A 19247-nucleotide genomic window follows, 5' to 3' on the forward strand; every position below is an offset into this window, starting at 1 on the left:
AGGCACCTTGCAAAGCAGGACTGGGACGCACCAACACAAAGTCATGGTGTACTGCATGTCTTCTGCTGCTTCTGGTGGTGCCACAATGCCCTGGGAGCAGACCTATCCCACTGGGGCTGGAAATAAGGCTTTTGGCAGCTCCTGTATCACATGCAGGCAACAGATGACCAGATGAGGCAGGAGATCCCCAGATCCAACACAGATGTTATTTAGGCTCAGATTTTATTTGCAAGTTGCAGAATATCATATCTATATATTTTATAATCTATAAACCTCAGTTATATTTCTTAGTTAAAGCTGATGCAGAACTAACGCACTTATTTATCTGAAGCCCTGCTTAAGTGGTAGTAGTTAAATGAAGATGGAATGTGCTCATATAGCAGAAGACCAGTTGATAAAAGGCTATGTGAGAACTTTTCTCAGATGTGAGAATTTCACATAATCATGACTTGTTTGCTCACAGTCAGGGAGATGGATTATTGTTTGAGAAAAGACATTAAAGAGCAAACAATGTCAACATTAGAAGATTACTTCTATGACTTGATTCGGTACTTTGTTTAAAATTCCCTTGAAACTGAGATTTAATTAGTAGCTAAACGTTACATTCCACAGGATGCATCTTCATTCAAAGTATATTCTCCGTATTTTGGAAATGTATATTTAAGTTTCTATTCAAAATGATTTAAGAAATTGCTTTCTAAAACATTCTTTAATAGATGTATTATATGTTGGAAAACAAAATACTATTTTTCTGTTGAGCACAGAGCTAGTAAAGAGCAGATTTAACAGAGTGTACGCTTGTACACTAAAGAATTCAGCTTACATTGAAAGTTTCCAAAACAGCTAGCAATTTTCTAGAATGCCTTGGTTGTACTCGTATTAAGAATACTGTTGACCAGTCTTGGCAAAACTTTGTTATAACTGTTGTATCTGGAAAAATTTGCCTAAAACTGCCTCATGAGAAAAAATCACAGTTCCTTTAAAAATGGATCTATACGAGCAATGATAGGACCAAGAGAGAAATAAAAACTGAATTAAAAACAGAATAAAACATACATCTCAGTGACACTGGAGACAAATAAAACAACAGATGTAATTCCCAGTGGCATGGTAATGGTCATAAAATCCCTTTCATAATACAACCAAGCAGAATGAATTTTGTATATGCATTTTTACTGTTCATTCACTGGGTAGAAATTGGCTATCAAAACTTGACTGATATACCAAGTTTAAACATTTCTGCTTCAAGAATCTTTTGCGTCAGACTGAATTAAAATGTATGGTGGCTATGAGATCTGACCTGCAAAGCAAAAGCATTGAAGAGTCTGTTAATACATTGACAAATGCTGTTTTGAGCAACTTTAAACTATGATATTAAGTAAAGCCTTCATACTTTTTTAATTTGAGAATTGCAGCAAAATTCCTGTTAGCTTCTTTTTAAAAAATTAATTCAAACTGGAAGATTAAGTAGCTTGACCATTGGTTTTAACCTTGTGAATCAAATCTGGCATTTTTCCTTCTCAGGGAGTAAAATCATGCTTTCTTTTTACCCAGAAGCTGGAATCATATTTTTAAATAGTGAATTGTTGATCCATGTGAATGGCTATGGATTCTTTTTTTAAATACAAGTAAAGATAAATAAAATATGTTGACATGACAATTTCCTTCAGTCCCTTTTTGTATCTTTTCAAAAAAATGTAGAAAAAAAACAACCAGTCCTTGTGACAGTGAGCAGAGGTAGACACTAGTTACTCAATCAAGTTCCTAAATTTAGGCCATATATCTTCTTTTTAATTCCCTGCTGTAGAGTAGTGCATTTTTAGTGTAGTGATGAACAGTGCCACTACTAAACTCATTTCTAGATAAGGTATTAAGGCAGTCTTTCAGATTACTGAAGATAAATTTGAACCTATTAAGGTTAAAAAGGAAACTGAATCCAGGTCTTCAATTTCTTGGATGTACGCCTCAGCTGCTAGCACATCCCTGTACTGTTCTTTAAAATAAATTTTTCAGCTGCTAAGTCTTACAAAAGGACTCATTTTAGCCATTCTGTAACCAAAAGGGCTGATAAGGATAACAAGTTCTCCCCTGACTGCTAGGATACGTAAGCAGAGATAGAGACATTCACAGATCCAAAAGATTAAAAGACACACACAACAGAGCCAAAAGATTTAAGACACTAGGTCTAGGCTCAAGCCAAACAGTGAGACCACTCTATGGAAATAACAATGAAAATAAAAGAATACAACAGTTCAAAAGACACAAGAAAGCAATAGGTAATAGAGAATTTTTGGCTTTTGGAAAGAATGGTTCTATGCAAAATGTTTACTTTTATCTCATTAATTTTTAAAGAACTATATTGTGACATTTAAATCAATTAAAAAAAGGTCTTTCACAGTGGCTTATGACTTCTAAGTAGTAACATTCCAAAAATCAGAACCTTTTTATAAAATTTATTTAGCGTATTCTAATTCAAAATCATAATAAGTTCTTTTATCTACATTATTACTGAAGACTATACATATATCTGATAGCTGATGGACCTTATGGAGCTTTGGCCATTGCAAAGTCTCCACATTTATGTTTTATGTAAGGACTGTGTTTTAAGTGAGGACTGTGAAAGTAAACAAACAGGAAAAGTTTTGCAGTAAAGAATTCTAATTCCAGTTTTCTAAGTTTGCCGCTTGAATAATATTGTCTGTGTCATTTTTTGGGGCTTAACAGGTTAAGAGGGAGGAGGGAGAGCTCTTTTTGAGGATTTTGTAGCTCTTTGGTTCCACAGCTGTTTTCAGGAATACAAAACTAACTCTTCTCTACAATTCTTCTCAAGTCAGCATAAGAATTTGATTACCGCACACTTTGTGACCTGAAGACACCAGCAGAATTGGGTAAGCTTTTTCCTGTGGCTTACGTATGAAATGTATTTTTGTTTCTGTTCTAGGACAGGACCTTGGTAAGTAATATTCAGTCTACTTCATCCCTTATTTAAACTTACTCTCAGGAACATAGAATGCAATGAAGCTGTAGTCCAAAGCAATTAAGTATGAATGATTCATAAAGATAATTTAATGTAACCTGGAAAATTACAGCAAAATTAGATTTTTCCTGATCTTAATTATGTTGGAAGCAGAGGCAGTGTATACCAGGATCTTATTTCATGACATAGTACTTATTTATAACAATTCTTCAGAGTAAAAACCTGATGGTTTCCTAGTAACAGCAGTGATTGATGTACATACAAGTAGATCGATCACTATTTCTAAGAGAAAACTTGCAGTACTCAGCTAAATTAAAAGAAAAAAAAAAAAAGAGAGAGAGATGCAGGTATAAACTGTAAAAGCTCCCTTACTGCTGCTTTTTGGGAGATGTTTCTCTCTCTGGGATTCAGAATTCAAACTCTTCTACAAAATGCAGGAGCCAAACCTCTTTCTTTCCTAAAGCAAAAAAGGTCACACATCTTTACAAATATGAGAGTTCAAGAAACTCTCTCATCTGATAAAACTCAACTATGATGTACAACTCCTGTGTTAAATTCCCCTCTGTCTGGGTAGGATTTGACATTACATTTCCTGTAGTGGAAAAATCAGCTGAAAATGTTCCCTTCCTCCTCCTCTTTGCCCACAGCAGTTGCTCAATTGTGCCACTGTGACTGTCTGAAAGGCTGCTTTGTAAAATAAAGCACTTTGGTCATCTGGCTAGCAAGAGAGTCCTACAACTGTTGCACTGGCAAAGCTGAGGAGCGGGAATGAGCAGCCAAGGGGAAGAGAGGGCAGGATTTTTTCTCAGGTTGGCTTTGGTTCCAGCTTTTTTCTTTGGGTAATGATGGCCTGTGAGCAATACAAAACCAAATTCAGGCAAATAAAAGTGACACCATGCTATTCAGTTCTCCGATGCAGGATCACTTTAAAAGCTCTGTAGCTAAAATGTTTTATGATGAATGTGTATATTCTTACATTACAATGATTAAAAATTAATTGGAGCAGAGACTCCTGTGAATCAGCTTCTGGTGCAGATCCCTCTAAGTACCTCATATTAGATAGTTACTAGATGAAATAAAGAAACAGTCTTTTGCAGCTGCACAGCAAGCTTTCTTCTGGGATTTCCTAACCCCTGAACAGATGACTTCACAAACAAAATGATTTTCTTCTAATGTAGTTTTACTTTTCTAGTAATAATAACACACTTTATCTTTTAAAATAAAATTTGGCACTTCCATTCCCAAGACTATGAGCACAAAATTGAAGTCACTAAACTAAAGCCAATTAGATATTCAGATATTTTAGATATTTGTACTTAGAAGCGGCTATGAGACTTCAAGAAGGCAAAAACACTTTGATTGTAAGCGTTACAGAAAAACATCATCATTGAAAAGAAATTTCAATGAATTAGTCAATGTAAGCTAAGACCAAAAACAAAAAGAAAAAAGAAGAAAAAAAGGGTGAAGCACTTGTTCCACTGTAAAGCAATCTCTTCTTTAGAAATATCTGCTGGAAAATTCTGGAGCTCTCAATGAATAGAACAGTCCAGAAACCAGTGAAGATGATGTTTCATCCACAAGAAATGAAATATTAGTAAGAAATGTTTGTTCTTTTTTGTTTTCTCACAGAGTTCTCACTGGACAATAAATGCAGCTCTTTAGTCAGAAAAGTTCACAGAACTAATACCAGACTTTAGTCTAGATTTATGTCCTCTAAGGGCTTTTCCAGCAGCTGTGAAAGCTCCTAGGTATATGAGAGGAGGTCCATAGATTGACCTGAGGATATGGTTTCAGTGGGGAAGGGTATCTTGAGATGGTTCAAGCTTTAATATTCTTTGTTAAGACATGGAACAAAATGGGGTGGGCGTTGTACCTATGCAGTGAAGGTCCACTAGGGAAAACAAAACTGCTATTTCAAGAGACTAAATGACTAAAACAGCTTATTTCTGATAGAAGTTTTTATCCTTCTAAGAGCTTTTGTTGCAAAGAAAGAGAATCCACATTTTATTTTGGATAAAGAAAATGGTTCTCAAAAAAAAAAAAAAAAAAACCAACACACACAAAAACAACCCTGCTACAATCTGAAATCAGTTAAGTGGCTATTATTACAACAAAAAGATACTTTCATTTAAGGCAGAAAATAAATGATTGCTGTTATCCTATTTATAAATTGATACTGGTTAAAATTCTGCCAACTCTCTGTATTGAATATACAGTGTCTTCTATTGAGCTATTGATGACAAAGCAGCTTTTCCTTTTCTGCTGTTAGATGATTGGAATAACTAAAGCAAAGTTTCATAGCAGGACAAACTGCTACAAAGCAAAACATTTATTTTGCAGCAACTGCGGTTGGATTGGAAGGGCATTAATTGGCACAGTGATTATTGTGCTGTCACTCACAAAAAAATTCAACAGAAGGGAGCAGATGGAAACTGAAAAATAGCATAAAGTACATTACAGCACATTGATTTTCATACACTCATTGAAAGTGAAACTGTGGGCCTCTTTCAATTCCAAATAAAGACATACACATTCTTCCTTGAATTTAACTGCTTTTGGAAATCGTTTGAGCACAGCTGGGCTCCAATTTTTAATATTTTCTAAAACAATTTTGTATTTCATTTCATTAAATATTTATTTTTGAAAGGAAAGTGAATATTTGAAAATATTACTTTTGAAACATTATAAAATTTTAAGTTTTTTATTAGAAATATTTTATTAGAAATAATTTGAATCAAGATAGTATAAATCGATCCTAGAAGATACAGTAAAATATATTAAGAGAGTGTATATATTAAAAGAATGCATGTAAAAAAGCCCTTCAATTTTAAGTATTTAATCTTTACTCACATAAGCATTTTAATTTTGTTTAGAATTTTAAGTGAAATGAATAGTATTTTTTACTAACATTGAGATCAGTCAGTACCTGAGTAGAATACATATGGTACAGTGTTCTATCACTTTCCAGAACTGGAAGACTGTTATTTAATTTTTTAGCACTGGTATGAGATCATGCTCTAGAAAGGAAGAAATTTTACTTGTGCAAGTGGAAAAGATTGTAGAACTTGCAGTTTAAAACAGATACATTTACAACATATCCAATTGTTGCATCTTAAGGAAGTTATCAACATTGCAATTTTGGCCCAATAATACGAGAAGTTTATGATAAATATATTTCCAAGGCAGTATTCTGAAACCAAAGATGCATGTCCTTGTTTCAAAACCTACAAATAAAGCTCATTGCTTTTAAAAATTATGTACAGAGAAATGAGAATTATTTCATCCGTACTTCTACCTAAAAGAGCAAGTATTGAAAAACACTATGTTGGATCACATATCTAAAGCTAATGTATCGACTAGGCAGCAGATTGGTTGTTCAATGAATTAACTGTAGTTGTGTGCTGCATGACAGTGCTTTTAAATACCTCACTATCCTACTTAAACTGTATTTTACCCTCAAAGTCCACTCTCAAAATCCACTCTCTTCTCAAGACTACTTAAGCGCTCAGAAGAAGACACAGCTGTTGCAGTAGAAATATCGGAACATCAACCACGTCTTTCACAAAGAGAAATAGCTTTACCTTGCTTCTACCTTTAATTGATTATTCTTCGTCCACTGGGCATTTTTTTTTCTCTGGTAATGATTCTTTTTTATTTACAGCACCAGCTTTCTATGTCTCTGTCTGTTTATAAAGGGAGGAATACCCTCTACTTAATTTCTCCATCTACTTGCACGTCTCACATTACCAACATTCTTTCCCCTTTTTATTCCTATTCCTGCAGCCAAAATATGATACGCATCTGGGAAAAAGTAATTTATTCTGCATCTCATCAGTTCCTGTGCTTCTCTGTAATACATATTTGTATGCCTGCATGTCAGAGTCACAGAGAGATTAAATAAAGTATCCAATCAGAGTGGCAATATGTTTAGTCCCACACTCTAAGACAACATGCAGATAAGGACAGAAAGCTTGTACTTAGTCTCTTCCTGTTGTCTTCCACATACAGACTGCAGTGGTCTTTACAAAGATAAACTGATTTCTTCCTTCCAGATTTTTGCACTTCTGCTAGAGCTACACATGAGAACTGCTTCCTCCCTCCCCCTGTTCTCAGTCCAGCTCCTTGACTTCAGCAAGTTGAAGGAAGCATAATCAAGTTCTCACTTAACACAAAATTAGGCTATGGTCCAAGTTTGCTTCAAAACGGAGTTTGCCAGATGAAAACTGTCAGATAGAAGGCTTTTCCAAGTTCAGTTTCAAAGATTCTACAAAAGTGAAATTTTCTGCATTGATGCTTTGATTATCAATCATAAAGTATTTAACAGGGAAACCTGTTCTAAGCAAGCCTTGTAGTGAGTAAGCAGTTGGAGCAAATTACTTCCAGAGCTATATCTTCTATCCCAAACTATTCTTTGATATGACACAATACTTCATTTCCAAACATTTTGCTTTCTGGAAGGAAACAAACTATGTTGTTTGTACTTAATAAAAACACCCAGCTGTTTTTCATGGCATGCTAATTAAGAGACCTGTGATTTTCTCTGAATCACTACACATATGATACAAATTATGCATGGTAGAAAAGTGACTGTGGACAGAGCTTTTGTTTTATAATGAAAGATACAGGTATTATGACCTCAAAGAAAAGCTTTTGAGAGGAAATTTGTGCAGTTTAATAGTGAAATGTGTCAAAATGATCAACAGGTTACTTAAGATTCTAAATATGATCTTGAATGAGTGCCCTAACAAAGCTGCCTGAGAAAGCCAAACACACTGTGCAAGGTGGCTAGCATCCCCAGCCTAATTTATTATTTCAGCCACAGACTCAGTCAACCAGAAACTAATACAAAGCATTCCACGTAAGCTGCAGGAATAAGGTTTATTATGAGAATAATAACTTTGTTCCCGAACCCTACGCCTGCCCAAAGTAAAGTAAAATTATTTCATATACCAAGAAAGTAAACAGAAACTATAAATTTTTACACAAAATGCAGACACTTTCATTGAGCTCAATACTGAATTAACTTTTTAAACAGAAACAAAACCAAGACATTTTGTGGTAGCAATACTAAGTATTGCTAACTTAAATAAGAAAATGGAAGAGATAAAATTACTGCTGGTGTCTATTAATTTTTCTTCAAGGAACATTTGAATTAAGTAAGAATGCTGAGAAATGACAAGATGACAGAAAAAAAAGGCAAGAAATAAGAAAATGCTCTGGTCCTAAGTGCATATGGGAAAGGCTAAAATGAAGGAGTGAGAGAATAGCTAAGAAAAGCTCAGTTAAGAAGAGATTGATTTGTCTTTACAACACTTCACCTTATGGGGACATAACAAACCAACAAAATGAACCACTGGGAAAAATTATCCTTCTAGTGGAAAAATTAAAAAGTGAGGAAAATATAAAAGTAGTGAAATAAGAAACAAATGCAAATGATAGCTGAAGTGGTGTGGATTACTTTGGCTTGACTAATGAATCATTTTCTGCTATCTTTAAGTAGGTTAAGCTCTACACTTGGCTGTCTTCTTTTGCTTTTGGTTCTTGTGTAAAAGGATATCAAGTCATTATATGAGACAACAGATTGTTGATTTCTGTACATAAATGGATTTTGAGTATAATTTTCTTTTCCATCCTTGAAACTTATATCTACCAGAGGAAATGAAAAAAGACATCTATGCATGCAGTGTTATCACCCTGGTTTACCAATTTGTTAACTCCCTGTTGCTTTCTCCTGTCCTAAAAATATTTTATTGCATTTTTATCAAAGCTAAATGTCCAGTCAAAACATGGTATTATCTCTTAGCATGTTAAAAAAAAATGAGCCTCTACATCTGTCACTGATTTAGCATGAAGCATCTTACTAAAAATGCAATGCAAAAATGCAAATTTATACACTGCATATCAGTTTGATCATATAGAGTACCTCACTGTTAAATATTTATTGCATTTCAAATCAAGTTGACATTTCCCCTTGGATACACTAATCAAAAAACCCCAACAACTACAAAGACATAAATAATTTTTTGAAACTACAGAGGTGAAGTGAAATAATGGATTTCTAATTTCATATTAGAATATCTAAAGCAAAATGAAGAAAAAAAGCCTAATTTACAAAAAATGTTTAATGTAGAGATAGTGAGGTTACTGCCTTTGAAAATGGAATGCTACTGGAGGCTGATTGATAAGAGCTAGTTGGTCTGTTTGGTGTTATAGTTCTGTTGAACTTTAGCGTGGCCAGTATTTCCTTGCTTGATAGTATTTTCATTATAAATGCTACATTCACAGAGATTTATAACTGGCCTATAAAAGTTGCCATAAAGTGAAACTTGGTACATGAGGTCTAAAGCCAGGGAACAAATCTGGTCTGACAGGATGGAGCGTGTATGATTTTCACCACATTTTACTCTCTAAGTAAAATACAGTTTTGACTGGAAAAAATGAAAATAAATAAATAAATAAATAAAACCATTAAGCAGTACAGTTTACATTGCTTAGCATAAAAAATAGTAGAGATAATGGATTTACAGCACTCCAAATAGATACCTATTCTACAAATATTAATTTTCAAAAGACAGTTTTATCATGTGAGTATCATGTGAGATCTAAACACATATAAAACACAAAGACTAAGGAGTTTAGTGTGAGTGTGGTGGTACAGCTTAGCTGTTCTTTTGTCACTCCCAGCAGGTTTCTTGGCACACCTGATAAGTGAGAGAAGTGTGGAGATAAACAGTAACAAAACTAACCCTTACCAAAACCCAAATCCAAACCAACCAACCAAAACCAATATTCAGACGCAAACTCAAAACATTCTTCATGTCTGATTGGCTTTCATTGTGAAGTCTGATGTTCTCCAGTTCTGGACCGTTAAAAGGCAGAAATGTTCAGCTGTTAAAAATGGTTATCATGCATAATGAGAGCATGTATTTTAGTGTCAGTTATGTCTTAGATGACCTTAGAACATTTTTGCACTACAGCTTTGATCTCATTTGACCTGTATTCCTCACTGCACAAAAGCTGCTAAAATCATCAGCTGTTTTGGTCATATAGTTCTACCTCCGTTACAGGCTCACCCCTTTACTGCACTTCATTAGTTATTTGAGGATGAACTTCTGTTCAAGCTCCAAAGAAAGGAACCTTGGACTTGGACTTGGTTGAACTTCTGTCATTTAAGGAACATTGCACTTACAGTGTAAGATGGGGAATTAGTCTTGCTTACATTTATTTTTCTGAGAAGTCGGGGAGGGGGTGGTTTGCAGGTGGTAAAAATTTAATCCCCAGTTTAATAGAATGAGTTATTTAAAGTGACTACAGATTTCCTGTGATTATTTATTTATTTTGAACCAAAGTTCAAACTTCAGAAAATATAGTAGATCTCACATTAATATATGGAGGGATGAAACACAGTGTTTAGGATTTCCACCTTCTAAATTCTTTTGTATTTTTTATTCATACATTTGAGCTTTCTGTGAAAAAGTTTTTTATGAAATTGTCTTTGAAAATATTCTTTAGAGGACTTGGAAGTTATTTCATGCTACAATCAGATAGTAATAGTAGATGCCATATAGAGGTGAAAATATTGCATTAGCTTAATTAGTTCTCTGGCAAAGATTAAGACGCTTCCTGGAAAACGCAAAGAGAGGAAGATTCGTCTCTTGAGCACTTGTAAAGAAGAAAGCTAATTGTTTATTCTAAAAACAATTTGAATTACAGCCTAGCCTTAAGCTTAATTAATAGGACTTGAGCCTGCAGATGTTTTATCTAAAATGTAAGGTTGCTTAAGTCCTCTTAAACTCAGTCTGTCCTGGGAGGTGGTGGTGTCACCATCCCTGGGCATTTTCAAGAAAAGTGTAGATGTCACAACAAGTGACATGCTCTACAGCAGTCACAGGCATGAGCTGGTTGGACTAGATGATCTTATTGGTCTTTCAAATCTTAATGATTTTATGATTGTATGAAAACAAGACTCCACCTCTACAAAGAATGAATTACTGAAAAATTGTAACTGCAAATTCAGGAATGCGTTGATACTTTTTCCTTAAAAAATAACAAAGACATCCTGCAAAATACCACACAATTATGATACATGCCTGTAAATGAAAAATGTTTCTTTGTCCAAATAGGTCACCAGTGTTAAAACAATGAAAGCATGATGATAGTTAGTTCTAAATCTAAAAAAAATTATCACAGAGGTATGCTTTCATCTCATAGCCAAATTACAGGATTTTTTTTTTTTTTTTTTGTGTGTGTGTGTGTGTGTGTGTGTGTGTGTGTGTATGTGTGTGAAAAACTCTCCTGCTACCATCTTTACTGCAAAATCTCATCTTATATACCTGTAGGAGAAAAACAGAAGAGTTTTCAGAAGGAGCAGTAAAACAAATAAGCTTACACACACAAGAGAAAATAATTCATTTTAGATGACAATATCACTACATGTTTAATACTTGTTTATAAGATGAACTTGAAGCATTCTATCAGAAAAAGTAATTAATTTTTCTCTACTAAGGAATTTCACAAGCTATTGTGTGTTTATTTTATATTTCAGAGAGGAAAGATTGACTAGAAGAAAAAGAAGAATTGTTTTTCTATTTCTAATACTTTTAAGATTTGGATATTTCTTAGTCATTGCTTCATTTGCCTGAAGCAGACTTTTTGAATATTTTCTGAAGAATAACAACTTAACGGTCCCTGTAGTTTCACAGGATTCAGTTCAGATTTCTCATATTAAGCAGTGAACCCAGGCATGATTCACCAAACAGAAATAAAGGACCTTTTCTATCTAAGATATCTCAGGGCCCAGATGCCAAGTTATCATGATATAAAAATTTATCTTGAATAGGACAATTTGACGTCGACTTGGTAAAACCTATTGAGGAAACTCAGCATCCTTATCTTAGAGGACCCCACCCTGAGCTATCTCAACAGACATGATGCCAACTGCTGACATGCTAACAGTGACCTGCTCTAATCACTGCTATTTAACTGAAGGTCTCACCATCTCTATGCTCTGTTCAGTGTCCAGACTGGGAATTATTTTTTTTTCCATGAATAAAGATTACATGATATTTGAAAATACTAATTTACTTATGATCATTAAAAACACCACCTCAGATTCCATTAAATTTATTTACTTTTATTTCTTTACTTAGCCAAGTATTCTCTTGAGATAAATCAATACATATTGATCTGAATTAGAAATTCTACAATTCTCAGATGAGAAATGCACACACTGAAAAGAAAGAAAAAATACAGAAAATTGATTTATGATAGATAGTTGGGGCAAATTTGGGGTCTGAGAAATTCTCTAAGTGTTAGGAAATTTGATAAAACTAATTCTGGGGACAGATGCACCAGATAACCAAATGTTTCCGCGCCTTCTCTTGAGTCACCAGGCCTCAAGGCCACTGGTAGTGGTAGATCAGCTTATTATACAGATATAGGTCTAACACAGCAGGAAAATTCCTAGTCTCCTTTTCACAGCTAGACTTCTATGCAGCCACTGAAGGCACTGAGAACAAAGGGAAGGCTTCTGTCTGTATTGACCTTAATAGCACTTTGAATTCTTTCTTTCCTTGCAGAGATTAGAAAGAAAAAAATATGTGGAAACAAGGCAGTTCACACAGGCTAAACAAATTATTTTCCTCTATAATTTATTCTCTAAAATAAAGAAGTTCATTGATTTTAGATTATATAAATTTAATTGGAATAAAGTAGATGCCTAAAACATCAATGAAGCACTCAGGAAAGTTAATCCATTTTTCATGACTCTATAAATAATTTCTTCTAGCTGTAAAAGCCTTCAATTACCCACTAGGAAATCAAAAACAATGGTTGTAATTCACTGAGGGATGCAAGTGATGTTCTTATGCTTTTTCCCTGAAAGGGAATTCACTGTGATTCAATGTGAGCAAGCTGTGTCATTTTCATCCGACTTGTGTAAAGCTAGAGGAAATGAGCTGAGGTAAATCTTAAAAGGCTGTCAAACAACTTGATCTGCTTTTGTCTAGAGATGGGAGGGGTCCTTTTTCCTTTATTCTCTTGGGCCACATCATTAGAAACAAGTTAAGTCAAAGCACTTATTTCACCCCACCCATACCTCCCCCCCCCCCCCCCACACACACACACAAATAAGCAAACAAATATATACAAAGAACATAAAAAACACCAGTAATACTAAGACACACAGGAATCACCATCTAGGTGTCCCCTCTCTGGAAATCTATTACTAACTCTGTAAATATTCTGTCCTTTTTGGTCTATTTTCTCTCTCAGCTTACAGAGGGCTTTTTTTTTCTTTTTTTCTTTTTTCAGCCACTCCTTTCATGAACACTTGCATTGCAAAAAACATAAAAGCAGTGCAGCAGCAGTGCCTTCAACAGCTTTTCTTAGTCCTAACAGACTTGCAGAGAGTACTGACAAAAAAATAATGGATTCTGGCAAATAAGTTGACTAAAAGCATAGGTAAGAAAGAAGGGGTAGAAAATCGTAATTTCTTAAGTGACGTGGCACTGGATCCAGGACTGGTGATCTCTTTCTGCCTTTTATTTCTCTGTCATTTTCCTTTTCCTCCTAAAGCTATAAAGGAATGCTAGGCCTACCAGAATTTCCTATGAAACTATGCAATGTAGGCAGAAGTTGTTGTGGGAGGGCCAATGCATACAGGATAACCGCTTTGTAGATAACTCCTATTAAAGTTCATCTTTTTTCCTCTTATGTATGGACCTTGATGTCATTTCACCTTAATATAAGCAGGGGGAACTACAAATCTGGTCATTTGTCCCTTCTTTCACAAGCAGGATGTGAGAAAGAGAAGTAGCATAAAGGACCTACTTCATAATTTCTGAATGAAATCTGGATTTCAAGGCTTCATTTCATCATCTGTGTATGGCTAGAATTTGTTCCATATGGCTCAACCATCCAGTGATTTAGTCACTTTCAGCTACTGGCATCAACTCAAAGGCAGGTGAAATTCATAGCAGCCTTTTGTGTACTGCTGCTCAGAATACACAAGACCACAGAAAAGACTAAAATCAGCTTTGCCTTGTGTCTTTCCACTGCCTTGGCTTGCTGCTTTTTGTGCTATTTCTATTCAAATTCCTATCATGTCAGAACAGCATATACTATATAAACATACAATATGAGATGGTATTCTTGAGTTACAGCACTGCTTCTTCATGAACACTGTAAAACTCACTGACTTGCCTGTAAAGTTCTAAGTTTATTAGTACAGCTCTAAAAGGGGGGACATAAATAATAGAATATAAATAGCTTTCCATGAGGACAAAAATGTGAATTTAGAGAGCTGGAGATCAACTGTGATTTAAAAAGAAGCTAAAGTACAACTTCAGTAGAAATTGCTTTGAATGTACTGTATCTAATGAAACATGATGACATACATTTATAATAAGGCAAAATGGCAGCTGGCAAAGCTGTGCTGTATAGGTACTAACTCTACAGCCAAATTAAAATTAAAAACACATATTCTCTATTTTATGAACATACTGAAGACACTTTTAAGGGAAAAAATTGCAAAACAACAACAACAACACAAAACAACAACACCAAAATAAAATAAAAAACAAACAAACAAAAAAAACCCAGAGCAAAACAAAAAAAAAAATCAACAAAGCAACAACAACAACAACAACAAAAATAAGTTTATGGGTTGTTTTTTGTCCAGTTATTTTCAACTTATCTCTTTATAACTCATTTCCAATCTCCAGGAAAAATAATAATTAAAAATTACAAATTGTATGAACTTTCATTCATCACCCATTTAAATTGAATAAAGGAATGCAGAGGATTGCAGAACAGTTCTTAGCTGAGGCCTTAAGCTACAGCAGCTGAGGTGTGAGATAACTGACATGCAACAGGTATGTTATTAACAACAATGATTTATACTATTAGAAGAATAAAACCAAAAATCTTCTTGTTATAACTCACATTGGTGATGAATGCAACATTCTGATTATTCAGGACATTGATTCTGCATCATAAAATCACCATATTTAAATTCTAAAGCTAGGACTGGCAGTTAAAATAATTTTCTTTATATAGTCTTGCAGCTGCAGACTTGAGAGCTACTAATGCAAAGACGAGGGAGTATTACATATTTCTTGAAGTGCACTGTGTCTCACAGAAACAGATTTTACAACCTTTTAAGATTTCATATATATATATATATATAATAAATGTGAGAACAGAGTCCAGATAACAGCTACGTCCCCTTTCTGTTTCTTTAGGATGGATATTTAATGAACTAGAGGCATAGTTATAGAAGCCTCTGAAATAGCTAAGAAGCTGATATTTAAGTTCAGAATGTCAGCCAGTGAGTACTCACTACTAAAATACCTGGCTTCTGAAATGCACTTTGAAAAGCAAAACAAAATTAAACAAGCGTTTCTGCTTTTTAAACAGCCTCATGAGAACAATTATATGGTAAAAAAGGAACTCTTTTGGGGCATGGAATCTGTCTGTCCATTTGCTTTAGAGGGTAATCAGGAACTGACTTTAAAAGACAACTGGCAAGCGATATGGATTTCAGAAGGCATTCAGACTGAAGGCTTTAAGAATATATGCTTTGCTCCTATAAATGTGTTTTCTAGGAGATATTCAGGAATTTTAGTAGAGGCAATGAGCAAGGGCAGATTCAATTTTTAAGTCTTCGGTAGGGTAAGTAGCAACAACTCAGGCAGTTGGACTACCACAATGTATTACAAAACCATCCTATCACCTGAACTAAACAAAGGGAGGAAACACTGTTGTTCAATACCTTCAAAAATAGAGGCACCTCCCAGTCAATACTGAACTGTTACTTTCCTGTGAAAATAAGGAATTAGTAGCAGCAAAGAGCATGCTGACAAACATTATGTTACTGTTTCTACCAGTTAGCTAGTCCTCTTCATTTCAGAAATCAATTGACTTGAAAAAAGTAGCACACGTCACAGTAGCTTACAGTTCCTTCACTCCAAAATGCAAAGGAATCTGATGGGAAAGGTAAAGGAAAAGGAAAGGGAAAAGGAAAGAGAAAAATCTCTCTACCATATGCTTTTTTTTTTTTTTTTTTTTTTTGTCTTTGAGCACTCGAGTCCTGTAAGAAGAAAAAAAATGATGTAATATCTATTGTGCTTTGACAGAAACAACTTTGCAAGAAATGGAGAGGAGAAAAAGGAAGTATTTTAATGTTTTAACTTGGAATCAAATAAAGAATGCAAACAGTGTTCTTCACCAGGATCAGAAAACAGAGGCATCATCTGACAGAAAGCACATCCCTCCTTTCACAAGTAGAACGTGATTTTTGGTTCATTGTGCATTACTCTTTGACCAGAGACTTCATGTGTACTGTAATCACTTCATTTTGCAATGGATCCATTCTTTTCAATTCTTTCAGTGCCATATTTTTGCCTAACAAATTCTAGTATATATGTATTTTTTAACTTACAAACAGAAACCAGTGAGCGTAATTTCAAATGCTGAGCAATATCAAACCAAATTGCTTAAGAGGATATGTCCCTTTCTTAACCCACCTGTAGTGCAGTAGGTGTAAGACTGGGAAGTTTCCAGGCTTCCAGTCTTTCTTCCCAGAACATCGTACAGAGGGCAAGACATTCTTTTCAATATTCTGTAGTAAAAGCACTGCTCTACTTCTGGGTGATCAGAGGTAAGGTTCAGAAATGGAATACAGTCCTTTTTAGTGAGACAGAAAGCATGTTGCCAGTCAGAGCCTTTTCTTATTTTCCTCCCATTAGTATTACCTTCTGCATCTAGTTCCTGCCTCACTTGAAATTACTAGAGCACAGAACTATTGCAGCAAGCATTATTGCTATATTAAATGACAGTAAATGCACATATGCAAAAGATAGGAGGACTTCAGCAAATGGTGCTGGCTGATGTATTCATTAGCAGCTTGTTCCCTGTGACTGTCTCAAGTCTTTTTTTTTTTTTTTTTTTTTAATTATTTCCCCACTGTATGCAACATTTACAGTTATTTATCAAGTTAAGAGGTCCTTCTTTTTTGAAAAACAATCTCCAGATGCTAGTCTTTTAACAAATTGCTTGAGTTTGCATCGCTATTCATTTTAGATGACAAAATATTTATCTATTCAGCAGTTACATGAAAAGGAATAACTTTACCCCTTCTGGCAAGCATATTTCTTTGCTTATCTTTGAGAAATCTTCTGAATATTTAAAATTCAACAGAACTCAAACATATACATTTGGTCTGATAGATGAAAAACAACTGACATTTTTCCACTTGTTTTAGTTCAACTTAACTGAATACAAACTGAAAAATTGGTCAGTGATAGATGACAAAAAGAAGCCTATCTGCCTCCATTAAATTTGAAGAAATGTTAAATTTAATATCAAACTAAAAATACTACATTTTTTACTTGTATTCCCAAATCATTCAAATATTGTGAAGAAATAGTTGATGATGGAAAACTGAAATTCACTAAGGGTTCGTATGTCCTCTACTTCCATATCATGATAATTAGTTTTTTAACTTTACCAGCAGTGTCAGACAGACATGTTTTCCACTGGGTTTTACAAACTAATCTGTGGTAAAAATATAATGCAATATTAAAAATCTTATAGGTATTCTAAGAGATTTTGAATATGTTTAAATTTAGGTATATTACTACTATTTTTTTTTTTTCTCGTGGCTTTTTTTTTTCTAAGATGGCTTTATTTCATATAAACAGATCACGTGTCAGGTGAAAAAAACTCTCTCACTATTATGTGCTTCTCAAATGCCTATACAATTAAAGTGGACTTGATAAAAAAGGATGCTTTATAGAGCATATACTAAATATTATTGAGGGAAATGAAGAGAAATATATTGAAGTATAGCAAGCTGTGACACACCATTAACCATTTTATGGCCTGTAGTGTGTCTTGATGGAGTTCTATGGCTGTTAACCTGTCTTAGAAACTCTAAATAAATCCTTTTTTTTTTTTTTTTTTTTTTTTTTTTAACTAGTGCTTTATCAGCTGGAATATCACTGCTGCCTAAAAGAATTTAATATCTAAGCTACATTCATCACAGCTGCTATCATGTCACATCACGGTCATGTGAGAAGAAGTCAGTACACCCAGTGAAAACTGTGAATATTAATTAAATGTACTACAGTGCAATTTTTTCCATGCAGCCAAAAAAAATGGTACCATTTGGATATAAAGCATTTGGATGAGAATGTTTAATTTCTTGATAAAAGAACAGCCCACTATATGATAACAGCTCCAAAAGTGATGTCTCGTTTTTATTATGTTGGCCCACAATGGAGGTGAATGTTGGTAGTATGGCAGAAGAGGTTAAACCTTCTTATCAATATTCCATTACATTTCATTGCTGTGTGACAGATGGCAGCAGAGGGGCAGTCTGACAAAATGGTGTCTGACACGGAAGTGCATTTGGAGGAAAGATGTGCCAATGAATTTCTCCATGCATAAAAAATGGCACCCACTGACATTCATTGACACTTGTTAAATGTTTCTGGAGACCAAACAGTGGATGTGAGCACAGTGAAAGTTGAACTGTGTGGGCAACATTTCCCTGGCAATAATGCCATCATAGCAGCTGTGAAACAGAGGGTCACCTCCGCTTGTGCAGATTTTTATGAGTGCACCATGCAGATTCTTGTTCATCATTGGCAAAAAAATGCATAGTTAATAGTTAAAACAACACTGAAACAAAGTGAAACTTTTAGTGCACCCAGGCATTGCTTCAATCTCTATCACTCTTGCAGTTATCAGAGTAGCTTTTCCTTTTTTCATATCTCCTACTTAACCAACAGCTCTTAAAAACTTCTTGTGATGCTTAAAACCAAGTTCACCTTGGTGGCTAAGTCAGCAACACCAGTATGAACTCTTTTACTGTGCACTGCCCCATGATGCTGCAGCTGTGAAATTTCCACCTCTTCCAAGAGGATTGCTTCCAAACTCCACAGAAATTTCTTATGGGTTTTGAAAGCACAGGATAGTTTAGAAGTTGTTCCCCCACCTCCAAAAGGCTTCCAATCTCACTGAATAGTGTATCTTGCACACTACTTGCCCCACATGCACTTGGAACCCAGTATCAACAGTATAAGAAAACTACTGCCTAACCCAGTAATTGGTCTGCTTTGCAATGCAGCCAGTTTTCTTTACACCATGCCCTGCATGGATAATTGGTGTGACATTTCATTTCAGCTGTCTCTGGGAGAAAACACTCACGCAGAAAGCTCCTTCTTCCAGTGTGTGCCTCTGGCCTTGAAAAATAGGGCAATTATGG

General features: G+C 34.7%; 1 protein-coding gene across 1 annotated transcript in view; it reads right to left on the reverse strand.

The window, feature by feature from the left end:
- Positions 1–19247, reverse strand: part of DOK6 (docking protein 6) — a 256449-nt gene that overhangs the window by 9679 nt on the left and 227523 nt on the right. The window lies entirely within an intron of this gene.

The sequence above is a fragment of the Gallus gallus genome, chromosome 2 (assembly GCF_016699485.2).
Source record: "Gallus gallus isolate bGalGal1 chromosome 2, bGalGal1.mat.broiler.GRCg7b, whole genome shotgun sequence".
Taxonomy (NCBI): Eukaryota; Metazoa; Chordata; class Aves; order Galliformes; family Phasianidae; genus Gallus; species Gallus gallus.